The sequence below is a fragment of the Pelophylax lessonae genome (assembly GCF_965119305.1).
Source record: "Pelophylax lessonae genome assembly, chromosome: 2".
In the NCBI taxonomy this organism is placed as follows: domain Eukaryota; kingdom Metazoa; phylum Chordata; class Amphibia; order Anura; family Ranidae; genus Pelophylax; species Pelophylax lessonae.
In genome coordinates, this window is record NC_138769.1 from 264,064,209 (window position 1) to 264,077,764 (window position 13,556).

The 13,556-nt window shown below is 43.4% G+C and overlaps 1 protein-coding gene across 2 annotated transcripts in view; it reads left to right on the forward strand.

Moving 5' to 3' along the window:
* The window catches only part of LEMD1 (LEM domain containing 1), a 425,098-nt gene that overhangs the window by 46,781 nt on the left and 364,761 nt on the right, over nt 1-13,556 (forward strand). The window lies entirely within an intron of this gene.

A 13,556-nucleotide genomic window follows, 5' to 3' on the forward strand; every position in this document is an offset into this window, starting at 1 on the left:
ATTTTCAATTTGTGGCGTTGACCTTTGGTCTCGCCTCCGCTACCAGAGTTTTTACCAAGATCCTAGCCCGTGCTGGCCTTGTTACGTCAGCGGGGTATCTCGATTGTGGGATATCTGGACAATCTCCTGTTGCAAGCAGTTTCCCACTTGGATCTGCTGGGCAACGTCTCTATCACGATTCGACCATACAAGAGTTTGGGTGGACGATCAATTTAAAAAAATCTGCTCTGACACCATCTGTGCTGTGGGGGGCTGTGTCTGTGAAGGTTATGTCTGGAGGGACAGCCCCATGGGCGTGTATATGTAAAATTTTGTACTTGTGTACTGCCTAGACTACTCCTGCAGGTGGCAGCATAACCCACACAGCTTATGAAGATGAGGCTGCGTCTTTCAATGGATATCGGAGAAAAAGATTTTACGGTAAGATCTTACAAAAATTTTATTTTTTCTCGGCTCACAAGCGGTCTTTTCGTCCGACTGGATTGCAGGAAAAGGGTTCAAGAATGATCCACCCATAACTTTGCAGGCATGTCCAAGAGACCCTGTAATGGTAAGTTAAAAGCTACTGGTTCCAAGAACAAGCCTTCCCCAGCACAAAGTGTCACCCTCACCCGTATCTGGGGTGGGGGGATGTCTTCACTTCTTTCCGGACCCGTGGACCTTGTTCATTCAGGATAAATGGGTCCACTAGTTGATTCGGTTTGGCTACAAGATTGAGTTTCGGTCCTTGCCTCTGGCAAGGTTTTTTCCTTCCAATTCACGCCTGTCTCACTATCGGCTGCAGGGCCTTTACGGGGCAGTGCAGGACCTGTTAGCACAAGGAGTCATTGTGCTGTTCCAGACTCAGGATGTTTTCAATGCTTTTATTCAAACCTGTTTACCGTTCCCAGGAAGGAAGGCAAGGTCCACTCAATCTCGGACTTCAAGGCTCTGAACCACTTTGTGCGGGTTTAGAAATTTTGAATGGAGTCCACTCGCACAGTCATGGCTTTCCTTCTTTAAGGGGATCTTTTGGCTTCTATCGATCTCAAGGACGCTTAACTTCATATTCCAGTATATGTTGGGCACCAGCGTTTTCTTAGTTTTGCTGTGGGCGAGGAGCACTATCAATCTGTGTCTCGCCTGTTGGAGCTTCTTCACACTTTTGTGCAGGGAGTTCGCCATCTGGCTCCTCCGGCGTGATCCCTGGTACCTCCATGGGATTTCAATTTGGTACCGTCAGTACTTCAAAAGCCTTCTTTTGAAAACATGTGTGCACTTCCTTTGCTTACTCTGTTGCAGAAGGTGGCCTTTTTGGTCGCTATTACTTCTGTGCATAGGGTGTCAGAGTTGGTTGCATTGTCCTGTCGGTCACCTTACCTGGTGGTTTACAGGGACAAAGTGGTGTTACGACCCTGTCAGGCCTTCTTTCCTAAGGTTGTCTCGGTTTAAATTGAATGAAGATATTGTGTTGCCATCCTTATGTCCTAAGCCCAAACATCCTAAAGAAATTGCTCTACATTCCCTGGACGTAATCTGGGCAATTCGGGTGTACCTGGCGGTGACTGAGTTGATTCAGAAATCCGATTCTTTGTTACGGATGGTCCTAGTAAGGGGCAGGCTGCATCTGCTGCAACCATTTTCAGATGGATCAGGCAGACGGTGGTGCAGGCCTATTCTATCCTCCTTTACCTGTTAAGGGTGCTCAGTGCCTCCTGGGCCTTTTCAACATCAGGCGTGAGTGGTTCCGGTGTGCAAAGCGGCTACGAGGTTGTCTGTACTACATATACAGTTTGTATATGTGCCTCCCACTTTTTAAGGGACCAAAATCCTTTGCAGTCAATTACAGCCTGAAGTCTGGAACGCATAGACATCACCAAACGCTGGGTTTCATCCCTGGTGATGCTCTGCCAGTCCTCTTCTGCAACTGTCTTCAGTTCCTGCTTGCTCTTGGGGCATTTTCCCCTTTGTCTTCAGCAAGTGAAATGCATGCTCAATCGGATTCAGGTCAGCTGATTGGCTTGGCCATTGCATAACATTACACTTCTTTCCCTTAAAAAAAATCGTTGGTTGCTTTCGCAGTATGCTTCGGGTCATTATCCATCTGCACTGTGAAGCGCCGTCCAATGAGTTCTGAAGCATTTGGCTGAATATGAGCAGATAATATTGCCCGAAACACTTCAGAATTCATCCTGCTGCTTTTGTCAGCAGTCACAACATCAATAAATAGAAGAGAACCAGTTCCATTGGCAGCCATACATGCCCACGCCATGACACTACCACCACCATGCTTCACTGATGAGGTGGTATGCTTTGGATCATGAGCAATTCCTTTCCTTCTCCATACTCTTCTCTTTCCATCACTATGGTACAAGTTGATCTTAGTCTCATCTGTCCATAGGATGTTGTTCCAGAACTGTGAAGGCTTTTTTAAATGTTTGGCAAATTCTAATCTGGCCTTCCTGTTTTTGAGGCTCACCAATGGTTTACATCTGGTGGTGAACCCTTAGTATTCACTATGGTGAAGTCTTCTCTTGATTGTTAACTTTGACACACATACACCTACCTCCTGGAGAGTGTTCTTGATCTGGGCAACTGTTGTGAAGGGTGTTTAATTCACCAGGGAAAGAATTCTGGTCTACCGGGACTTTTGGTGTTGCTGAGCTCACCGCTGCGTTCTTTCTTTTTAAGGATGTTCCAAACAGTTGATTTGGCCACACCTAATGTTTTTGCTATCTCTCTGATGCGTTTGTTTTGTTTTTTTTTTCAGCCTAATGATGGCTTGCACTACCAAATGCAAATAGCACACTTGAAATTAACTGTGGACCTTTTATCTGCTCCGTGTAAATGGGATAATGAGGGAATAACGCACACCTGGCCATGCAACAGCTGAGCAGCCAATTCACATTACTTTTTGGTCCCTTTAAAAAGTGGGAGGCACGTATACAAACTGTTGTAATTCCTACACCTTTCACCTGATTTGGATGTAAATACCTCAAATTAAAGTTGAAAGTCTGCAGTTAAAGCACATCTTGTTTGTTTCATTTCAAATCCATTGTGGTGTATAGAGCCAAAAAGATTAGAATTGTGTCGATGTCCCAATATTTATGGACCTGACTGTATGTATTCTTCTGACACTGCTTGTTACAAACTGAAGTACTATAGTAGGAAGTGATGGTATACCCCCTGGGACTGCCTCAGGGGCGTAGCCAAAATTGTTTCCGCCTAGTCCTACTCCTGAAGAGAGAGCAGCATAAGCCCAAGGGTCTAAGAAGACAAGAAGCTGTGTCCGTCAGTGAACCCCAGAGAAAAGGATTTTACGGTAAGACAAAAATCCATTTTTTTTTTTGGCTAGAAAATTACTTAGATCCCCCAATCATTATATATATATATATATATATATATATATATAATTTTTTTTTTAGCTGAGACCCTATAGAACAAAATGATGTGTGTTGCAATTTTTTATATAATAGAATGGAGACGCGCTAAAAAATGAATATAAAACTGTATTGTCACAGCAGCAACCATGAATATAACTGTAAGTCCCCTCTCAGTTGTAGTTCAGCCTCAGTTCATATACAGTTCATGATGAAAAATTAGATATCAAATTTCCACCCTGTTGCTTGGTAAAACGGACAGCTTGTGAATCCCTCCACCACATAGAGCCTCTTACCAGAGAGGAATGGAAGACGCACAGTAAGTAGTTATAGGACTACTTTGCCTGTTCCCAGCAAATCAGCTCCAGTAAGATCCAGCCATACAGTATACACCAAGGTAGATAGATACACAGCCACTTGGACAGGAACCACTCTCAGGGGGTAGATGTATAGATAGATGGAAAAAGAAGGCAAGACAGGCCCATAGCGTGATATTGTTTCAGTAAGCAATTTATTCAAAAAGCCACATCAAACTCACCGAGTATACAAACAAGTATAGCCTGTAGCCACAGCATGGACACCGAAGCGGAGCAGGGCACTTCCGATTTCCGGGTGTGACGGATGACGCAAGTTCAGCTCCTCCCCGAAGCTTTTCGTCAATAGGACGTTCTCAAGGGGGCGTGAACAAGCGTCGGCGTCACACCCAATATATGTAATGGTAAAAATCAAGCCAATAGCGTGCAGCTGGAACTCCTGGCGTGCCCCCGCACAGGAAATGACCTAAGCTCTTCATCATGAAGCGCAAATAGCACGCTATGCCCGGAAGTAAGAGCTGTTAATGGCCACAGAGGACTACAACAGCTGAAAATTCTAAACCGGAACTCGTACGGGCTACAAATAGTAACCAGGGAAACCGGGATGAAAGGATCATAGCATCACACCCGAAAACAGGAGAGCCCTCCCCGATCAGTGTGGCATAGCAGGCTACAGGACAAAAACACATTTATGCATATACATACAATTAAATGAGCAAAATATGGTAAAATAGAATATGATAAAAACCAAGTATATAATAAATATAAAAAATATAAAACCACAATGAAAGATAAAATACAAAATACTATGCAGCAAATAGAGGACAGGCACATAAAACACCCAAATAAGGGAAACCTAGCCAAGGGACAGAAAAATAGTAGGCAATATGAACAAGTATGGCCTAGCTGTTATTCAAAAAGGCATTGACGTCCCACTCAATGTTTAGGCCAAAAGGCCTATATACCTTGAGCAGGTAAATCCATTTCGTTTCAAGCCGAGACACCTCCCTCCTGGTATGACAACCCCTCCAACGGGGTTGTAGTATGCCAATAACCATGAAAGAGGTGCCACTGGGGTCCCTCCCATGTTTCAAATCAAAGTGCTTTGAAAGGGAATGTTTAGGGAAACCCTTTCTAATGTTAGCCACATGCTCGTTCATTCGTACATGAAAAGGTCGAATGGTGCGGCCACCATAATGGAGTCCGCACGAGCATGTGATTAGGTATACCACCTTCTTGGTTGTACATGTGGCAAAATGTTCAACCTCATAGGTTCTACCAGTAACATTAGAAGAAAAATTTGTGTATTTTCTACACTTCAAGGAGTTTATTTTACAGATGGAGGGGTAAAAACCCTTCATCTGGAAAAAGGGAATTGGTCTCTTTGGAGGATCCACAATATTAGGTGCAATAGATAACCTCAAAGGGGGTAAACCCCTATAGGTAATCACCGGCACTTCAGGTAATAAAGGCCCCAGGACCCTATCACTTCTAAGAACACTCCAATGTTTCCTCAAGAGTTTTTTTTACCAAGTAATGCTGTGAGGAATAGCTGGTAAAAAATGTGAATTTAGGGGGGGCCCTGGAAGTCCCAGAAGGCTCGGCCGGAACCAGAGGTCTAGATGCTGGGTCCAGGATATGCTCCCGTTCCATAGACCCAATATCCCTAGCGATGGAATCCAATTCATCAGGGTTATAGCCCTTAGAGACGAACCGTTCCTTCAAGATGTTAACCTCCTCCCAATAGTCACACAGCCTGGAACAGTTCCGCCTAATACGCCTGAACTGGCTTTTAGGCACTCCATTGAGCCACGGGCGATGGTGGCAACTTTCCAGGCTAATGTAACCATTACGGTCGGTATCTTTAAAGTGTGTAGAAGTAATCAGATGGTTCCCTTCCACTCTAATGCGAAGATCCAAAAAGCTGATCTCCAACTCACTGGCCTCGTATGTGAGCTCTATTCCCCTGGCATTGGCATTTAGGGTAAGCATGAACTGGTCCAGAGATGGAAGGTCACCCTTCCAAAGGAGGATGATGTCTATGTAGCGCCTCCACAGAAGAAGCTCCGGGACACCACTTGAATAGATGACATCATCCTCCCATTTGGCCATAAATAAGTTAGCCATGGATGGAGCAAATTTAGCCCCCATGGCAACTCCTCTGTTGGAGGTAATACTGACCTCCGTACCAAAAATAGTTATGCCTATCAGTGGCCTGGATTCTGTGACCTCCAGAGTGGGGAGATATGTGGACAACTTCCTTCAGCCACTGGTGTTTAGTATGCCTTCATATTTGAAGGATACGACACAGGTGATTAACATCTTGAAGGATGCCTTTAGTGACAGCTGACGTCACCTCCCTTTACACAGTCATCTCCCACTCTGATGGTATGGAAGCGGTAGAATATTTTCTGTCCAGGGATTCTTTATTACCTAGGAGGCAGCAGGATTTTATTCTTTCTTTGCTTAGTTTTGCTATGAAGCATAACTATTTTTGGTACGGAGGTCAGTATTACCTCCAACAAAGAGGAGTTGCCATGGGGGCTAAATTTGCTCCATCCATGGCTAACTTATTCATGGCCAAATGGGAGGATGATGTCGTCTATTCAAGTGGTGTCCCGGAGCTTCTTCTGTGGAGGCGCTACATAGACGACATCATCCTCCTTTTGGAAGGGTGACCTTCCATCTCTGGACCAGTTCATGCTTACCCTAAATGCCAATGCCAGGGGAATAGAGCTCAAATACGAGGCCAGTGAGTTGGAGATCAGCTTTTTGGATCTTCGTATTAGAGTGGAAGGGAACCATCTGATTACTTCTACACACTTTAAAGATACCGACCGTAATGGTTACATTAGCCTGGAAAGTTGCCACCATCGCCCGTGGCTCAATGGAGTGCCTAAAAGCCAGTTCAGGCGTATTAGGCGGAACTGTTCCAGGCTGTGTGACTATTGGGAGGAGGTTAACATCTTGAAGGAACGGTTCGTCTCTAAGGGCTATAACCCTGATGAATTGGATTCCATCGCTAGGGATATTGGGTCTATGGAACGGGAGCATATCCTGGACCCAGCATCTAGACCTCTGGTTCCGGCCGAGCCTTCTGGGACTTCCAGGGCCCCCCCTAAATTCACATTTTTTTACCAGCTATTCCTCACAGCATTACTTGGTAAAAAAACTCTTGAGGAAACATTGGAGTGTTCTTAGAAGTGATAGGGTCCTGGGGCCTTTATTACCTGAAGTGCCGGCGATTACCTATAGGGGTTTACCCCCTTTGAGGTTATCTATTGCACCTAATATTGTGGATCCTCCAAAGAGACCAATTCCCTTTTTCCAGATGAAGGGTTTTTACCCCTGCAGGCGTTGCTCCATCTGTAAAATAAACTCCTTGAAGTGTAGAAAATACACAAATTTTTCTTCTAATGTTACTGGTAGAACCTATGAGGTTGAACATTTTGCCACATGTACAACCAAGAAGGTGGTATACCTAATCACATGCTCGTGCGGTGCGGACTCCATTATGTTGGCCGCACCATTCGACCATTCGTACATGAAAAGAACGAGCATGTGGCTAACATTAGAAAGGGTTTCCCTAAACATTCCCTTTCAAAGCACTTTGATTTGAAACATGGGAGGGACCCTAGTGGCACCTCTTTCATGGTTATTGACGTACTACAACCCCATTGGAGGGGTTGTCATACCAGGAGGGAGGTGTCATGGCTTGAAACTAAATGGATTTACCTGCTCAAGGTATATAGGCCTTTTGGCCTAAACATTGAGTGGGACGTCAATGCCTTTTTGAATAACAGCTAGGCCATACTTGTTCATATTGCCTACTATTTTTCTGTCCCTTGGCTATGTTTCCCTTATTTGGGTGTTTTTATGTGCCTGTCCTCTATTTGCTGCATAGTATTTTGTATTTTATCTTTCATTGTGGTTTTATATTTTTTATATTTATTATATACTTGGTTTTTATCATATTCTATTTTACCATATTTTGCTCATTTAATTGTATGTATATGCATGAATGTGTTTTTGTCCTGTAGCCTGCTATGCCACACTGATCGGGGAGGGCTCTCCTGTTTTCGGGTGTGATGCTATGATCCTTTCATCCCGGTTTCCCTGGTTACTATTTGTAGCCAGTATGAGTTCCGGTTTTGAATTTTCAGCTGTTGTAGTCCTCTGTGGCCATTAACAGCTCTTACTTCCGGGCATAGCATGCTATTTGCGCTTCATGATGAAGCGCTTAGGTCATTTCCTGTGCGGGGGCACGCCAGGAGTTCCAGCTGCACGCTATTGGCTTGATTTTTACCATTACATATATTGGGTGTGACGCAGACGCTTGTTCACGCCCCCTTGAGAACGTCCTATCGACGAAAAGCTTCGGGGAGAAGCTGAACTTGCGTCATCCGTCACACCCGGAAATCGGAAGTGCCTTGCTCCGCTTCGGTGTCCACGCTGTGGCTACAGGCTATACTTGTTTGTATACTCGGTGAGTTTGATGTGGCTTTTTGAATAAATTGCTTACTGAAACAATATCACGCTATGGGCCTGTCTTGCCTTCTTTTTCCATCTATCTATACATCTACCCCCTGAGAGTGGTTCCTGTCCAAGTGGCTGTGTATCTATCTACCTTGGTGTATACTGTATGGCCGGATCTTACTGGAGCTGATTTGCTGGGAACAGGCAAAGTAGTCCTATAACTACTTACTGTGCGTCTTCCATTCCTCTCTGGTAAGAGGCTCTATGTGGTGGAGGGATTCACAAGCTGTCCGTTTTACCAAGCACCAGGGTGGAAATTTGATATCTAATTTTTCATCATGAACTGTATATGAACTGAGGCTGAACTACAACTGAGAGGGGACTTACAGTTATATTCATGGTTGCTGCACTATGTGACAATACAGTTTTATATTCATCTTTTAGCGCGACTCCATTCTATTATATACTTATTTTACATTCCAGGTGTATGAGTTCGCTGCTCATAAGGGCGCGGGTTTTATTGTATTTTATCATCTTTGCAATTTTTTATGTCACACAGTATTTGCGCATTTTTTTGGGAAATTTTTTTTTCATGAATTTAAAAAAAACACAGTAAAGTTAGCCCAATTTTCTTGTATAATGTGAAAGATGGATGTGCACAGAATTATTGCTCTCGCTCTGACATTTGGGACAATACCTCACTATGCGTGTGGGAGTAACGTATGCGTTTGCATTTGTGCGTAAACAGTGGGGGGGCGCACGTTACATTTTAATTTATTTTATAAAGAACATATATATATATATATATTTTTTCTTTGTTATAACTTTATTGCTGTCACAAGGGATGAAAAACATCCCCCAAATCTGTCTTCTGGCCCCCCATGCAGCTGATTAGAGATGAGATTGGTTCAATTGACTGCTTCTCTGGCCAAAGTGGTGTAAACAAAGGGGTAAAACTGGACGTGACAAATATTCGTTGCTCCCGGTTTCCAGGGTTACAGAGAGAGGGGAACGACGTCCATTCCTTTCTCTCTGTACCAGGCAGCCATTGCCGCTGGCCGCATTGCTCTCGGCCTCTGCCTGGAAGAGGCGGCGGCGGGATGGGGGTGCCACTCCCTTCCGCTGCCCGCAGAAGTGATAGAGTGGCAAATTAGCCACTCAGATCACTTCTGCCAAAAAGAGAATCGCTGCAGAAAGTGATACCGGGATAATGCCTGTAGGTGCAGGCATCTTCCCGGTAATACCACTGAACCCCAAGGATGTACAGGTATGTCCATTTGGGGAAAGTGGTTAAAAATATACCAGGGTTACGGCAGCTATCTGCTGCCATAACCCCTTAATTTAACCTCAAAGTAGCTATATATATATATATATATATATATATATATATATATATATATATATATATATATATATATATATATATATATATATATATATATATATATATATATATATATATAAATATATATATAAATATATATATATAAATATATATAAATATATATATATAAATATATATATATATATATAAATATAAATATAAATATAAATATAAATTTATTTGGTGTTTTGGGTGGTCCGGAAGTGGTTAGGAAATAATTTTCAGTGTAAAGAAGAGCAAGGAGTCTTGGAAGTGAATGTCCTGGACTGCTCTTAACATCTAGACTGTCTGGGATTACATGTAGAAATAAACGGATTTGAGGCGTGGCTTGGCCTAGAATGACATGGTGTGAGGAGCACAGGTCGGGAGCTCAGCTTCAGAATGATCCTTTTTCTATAATCCTATGGCTCTCCTGCTTCTCTTCTACACACCATGCACTACTGGCTGGCGCGTCATGTCTCCGCAGAAAAAGACGACAGATACCATTGCAAAGCCTCCATGCCTGTTACCAGTGATCCAGCTGGCGCTGATGTCGCGAAGATTCTGGAGGCAATATCGAACTGTCAGAGCACCCTGACTAGCAAAATAGAGGAGCCTTAGATCGATATCTCCCTCGTTAGGCAGGACCTTCAGAAACTGAGGGCGAGTTAGAGGCAGAGACCTGGATCAGCCACGTGGAGGATGACCTGCCGCCATTGCAGGTTACCACAGAGAGGTTCCAACATAGACTACATGCCATGCAGCAAAAACAGGATGACATGGAGATGAGTAAAACCTTGGAGAGAGGGGTGGCTGTGGATGTAGTATACTTGGGATTTTGCAAAAGCGTTTGACACAGTTCCCCACACGCGGCTAATGTGTAAGGTAAAGTCTACAGGCTTGGAAAGATCAGTTTGTAAATGGGTTGAAAATTGGCTAAAAGATAGAATTCAGAGAGTAGTGGTTAATGTCTTACTCTGAATGGTCTAAAGTTATCAGTGGTGTACCCCAAGGTTCAGTGTTTGGACCCTTACTTTTTAATATTGTTATAAATGATATAGGGTCAGGGATTAAAAGTACCATTTCAGTCTTTGCAGATGACACCAAGCTTTACAGTGGAATAACTTTTTTACAGGTTGACGCCAACTTACAAGCCAAATTTGAATGCACTGTTTCATTGGGCAACTATGTGGCAAATGAGGTTTAATGTTGATAAATGTAAAGTTATGCACTTGGGGGCTAAGAATATGCATGCATCGTACATACGTGGGGGGAGTAAAACTGGGGAAATCCATAGTGAAGAAGGATCTTCACTTCTGATCACTTATGATCTAGATCATAAGCTTAATAATAGCATGCAATGCCAAGCTGCGGTTTCCAAAGCAAGCAAAGTCCTTTCTTGTATTAAGAGGTATGGGCTCCAGAGAGATTGGTAGTATTTTGCCCATGTACAAATCCTTAGTAAGACCTCATCTGGAATATGCAGTTCAGTTTTGGGCACCAGTTCTCAAAAAGGATATCGATTAACTAGAGAGAGTGCAGAGAAGGGCAACTAAACCGATAAGAGGCATGGAGGAGTTCAGCTATGAGGAAAGATTAGAGGAACTGAATTTATTCTCTCTTGAGAAGAGGAGATTAAGGGGGGATATGATCAACATATATAAATTACATAAGGGGTCCATATAGTGAACTTGGTGTTGAGTTATTCACTTTAAGGTCAACACAGAGGACAAAGGGGCACTCTTTAGAGGAAAAGAGATTTTGTCTCCAAATAAGGAAAGGTTTCTTCACTGTAAGAGCTGTGAAAATGTGAAATAGACTCCCTCCAGAGGTGGTTCTGGCCAGCTCACTAGATTGCTTTAAAAAATGCCTGGTTTCTTTCCTAGGTGTACATAATATATATGGGTACTAATATTTATAGGTAAAGTTGATCTAGGGAATATCGGATTGCCTCTCCGGGTATCAGGAAGGAATTTTTCCCCTGCTGTAGCAAATTGGATCATGCTTTGCTGGGGGTTTTTCGCCTTCCTCTGGATGAACTGCGAGTAAAGGATTGTATATATGGGATTGTATGGTTGGGTTTTCTTTAATGTTTGTTGTTTTTTATTGGTTGAGCCAGATGAACTTGTCTTTTTCAACCTGACTATGTAACACAGGCTGTGGCGCTGTAACCTCAGATTCGTGGGGCTGCTGGGAGGTGCAGAATGATGGGTTCCCCTACCTTTTTTGGGCAACTTGCTTACCACCACATTTGACAGGCCTGAATTCTAACAAACATTTGTGGTGGAGCGGGCCCACCGCTTGGCAGCCAGAGTGCCACCACAAGGTGCACCCCCTCCAACCAAGTTCCTTAATTACAAAGACAGGGACACCATCTTGCGCCTTACCAGAGAAAAAGCAATATCCCCTTTAACAACAGCAAAATAATGGTGTTTCCAGACTTCTCTGCAGAAGTACAGAAAAGACTGGAGGCTAATAGTCAACTCTGGATACGGCACATTTCTTAAGCTTTGCTGTTCCCAGCTAGACTCTGGGTCATGGGAAGCTAATTTTACGAGGATCCTGAAGCTGTCTTTACCTGGTCGGAGCATTGTGAGGCGCCCGGTTTCTGCTTGAACAGTTACACCTCCCTGGATATACCTTGCCGCGACTGGTCCAATTTTTATGAATACGTGGCCTGCTCCTTGGGTAGCCCCCTCAACATCTTAAGCACTGGCTGGTGTTCGTGAGTTAACTCCTTTCACAAAACTGTTCCTCCATTCCTCCTGAGTTTCAAAGGCCCCTTTCCCTTTATATTTCTCTCCCTCTTTTATTATTCAGGCATATGTGCTGCATTTTCTCCATAACCTCACCCTCTCCCCCCTGATCCAAATGGTAGGCGCGAGACTAACATTGATTTTTGATCCTTTAATGCTGCTTTGGTACTTTGTGCATCTCAGGACTCCCCACATCCCCGTTTGATGTCTGGTGAATGTTTGCACCTTTCTCCCCCTCTTCATCCCTCCTTCCTGTTACATGTCATACTCCATATTGGAGATCAAGTACCTCGCACTCGCACCATTACACCATTTTCAATGCATGTTCGCTTCCCTAATTTTTGGAGTTCCCATGGACTCCATTTTTTTTTTTTTTTTTTGTCTTTGTTCTTTTTGTTTGGTTCTCTTTTTTGTAACTCAAGAACAGTTTCCCTGGCCAGTCTGTGTGTACCTGAATGCTACTGGGCAATATCCCTTTCAGCTTCTTCCCAGCTTGGCCAGTGTGTGTACAAGCCTACATAATGTTTAGTTCTTAGTTAATTGAAACATATTTTAGGGATTTGCTAGAGAAGAGTAATTATGAGGTCATTACCACTAATGATATATGTATGTATAATTTTATATATGCTACGGTTATGTGCAATTTTATTGCTATCGCAGTCTATAATTGTTTTTTATGTAATTACCAAATATGAATAGTCATTTGCTGTCCACTGTTTGAGCTGTGGTGCTTTGAGTCTACCTTGTTACTTGCCACTGTGGATCGGTCTTGGTGTCTTTACTGTGATTCCTCATGGCTACCCCAAACTTTTTGATGTAGAATGTCCGAGGCATATGGGCAAAACCTATCTTACGGGTCAACTACGGTTGACCCTTATTAAACCCTAGGTGGGCTGGGTATATCAGGAACCTCACACTTCCAACTCCAGGGGAGTTGCTATACAGATTGCCAAAACTGCACAGTTTTCTCTTCTGACTCTGCAGTCTGATCCACAGGGCAGGTTTCTTCATGTTATGGTAAATGGGGTGGAATTATTTATGGCGTATTATGTCCCGCCTCCGTTTCAATTTAGTGTATGGACAGAGGGCCTGGCCTTTATGACACAATATCCCACTGTCTGTACTATGTGGCTGGGAGACTTTTTTAATACTGAGTCTCGATAAACTTGGCCCTGATTTGCTAGATACCAACCCCACATAACGAGATTCGGAAAACTTCTGGCTGAGATTGCAATGGTGGATACCTGGAGACCTATGCATCCTGACGATAAGGCTTTCTCCTGTTTTT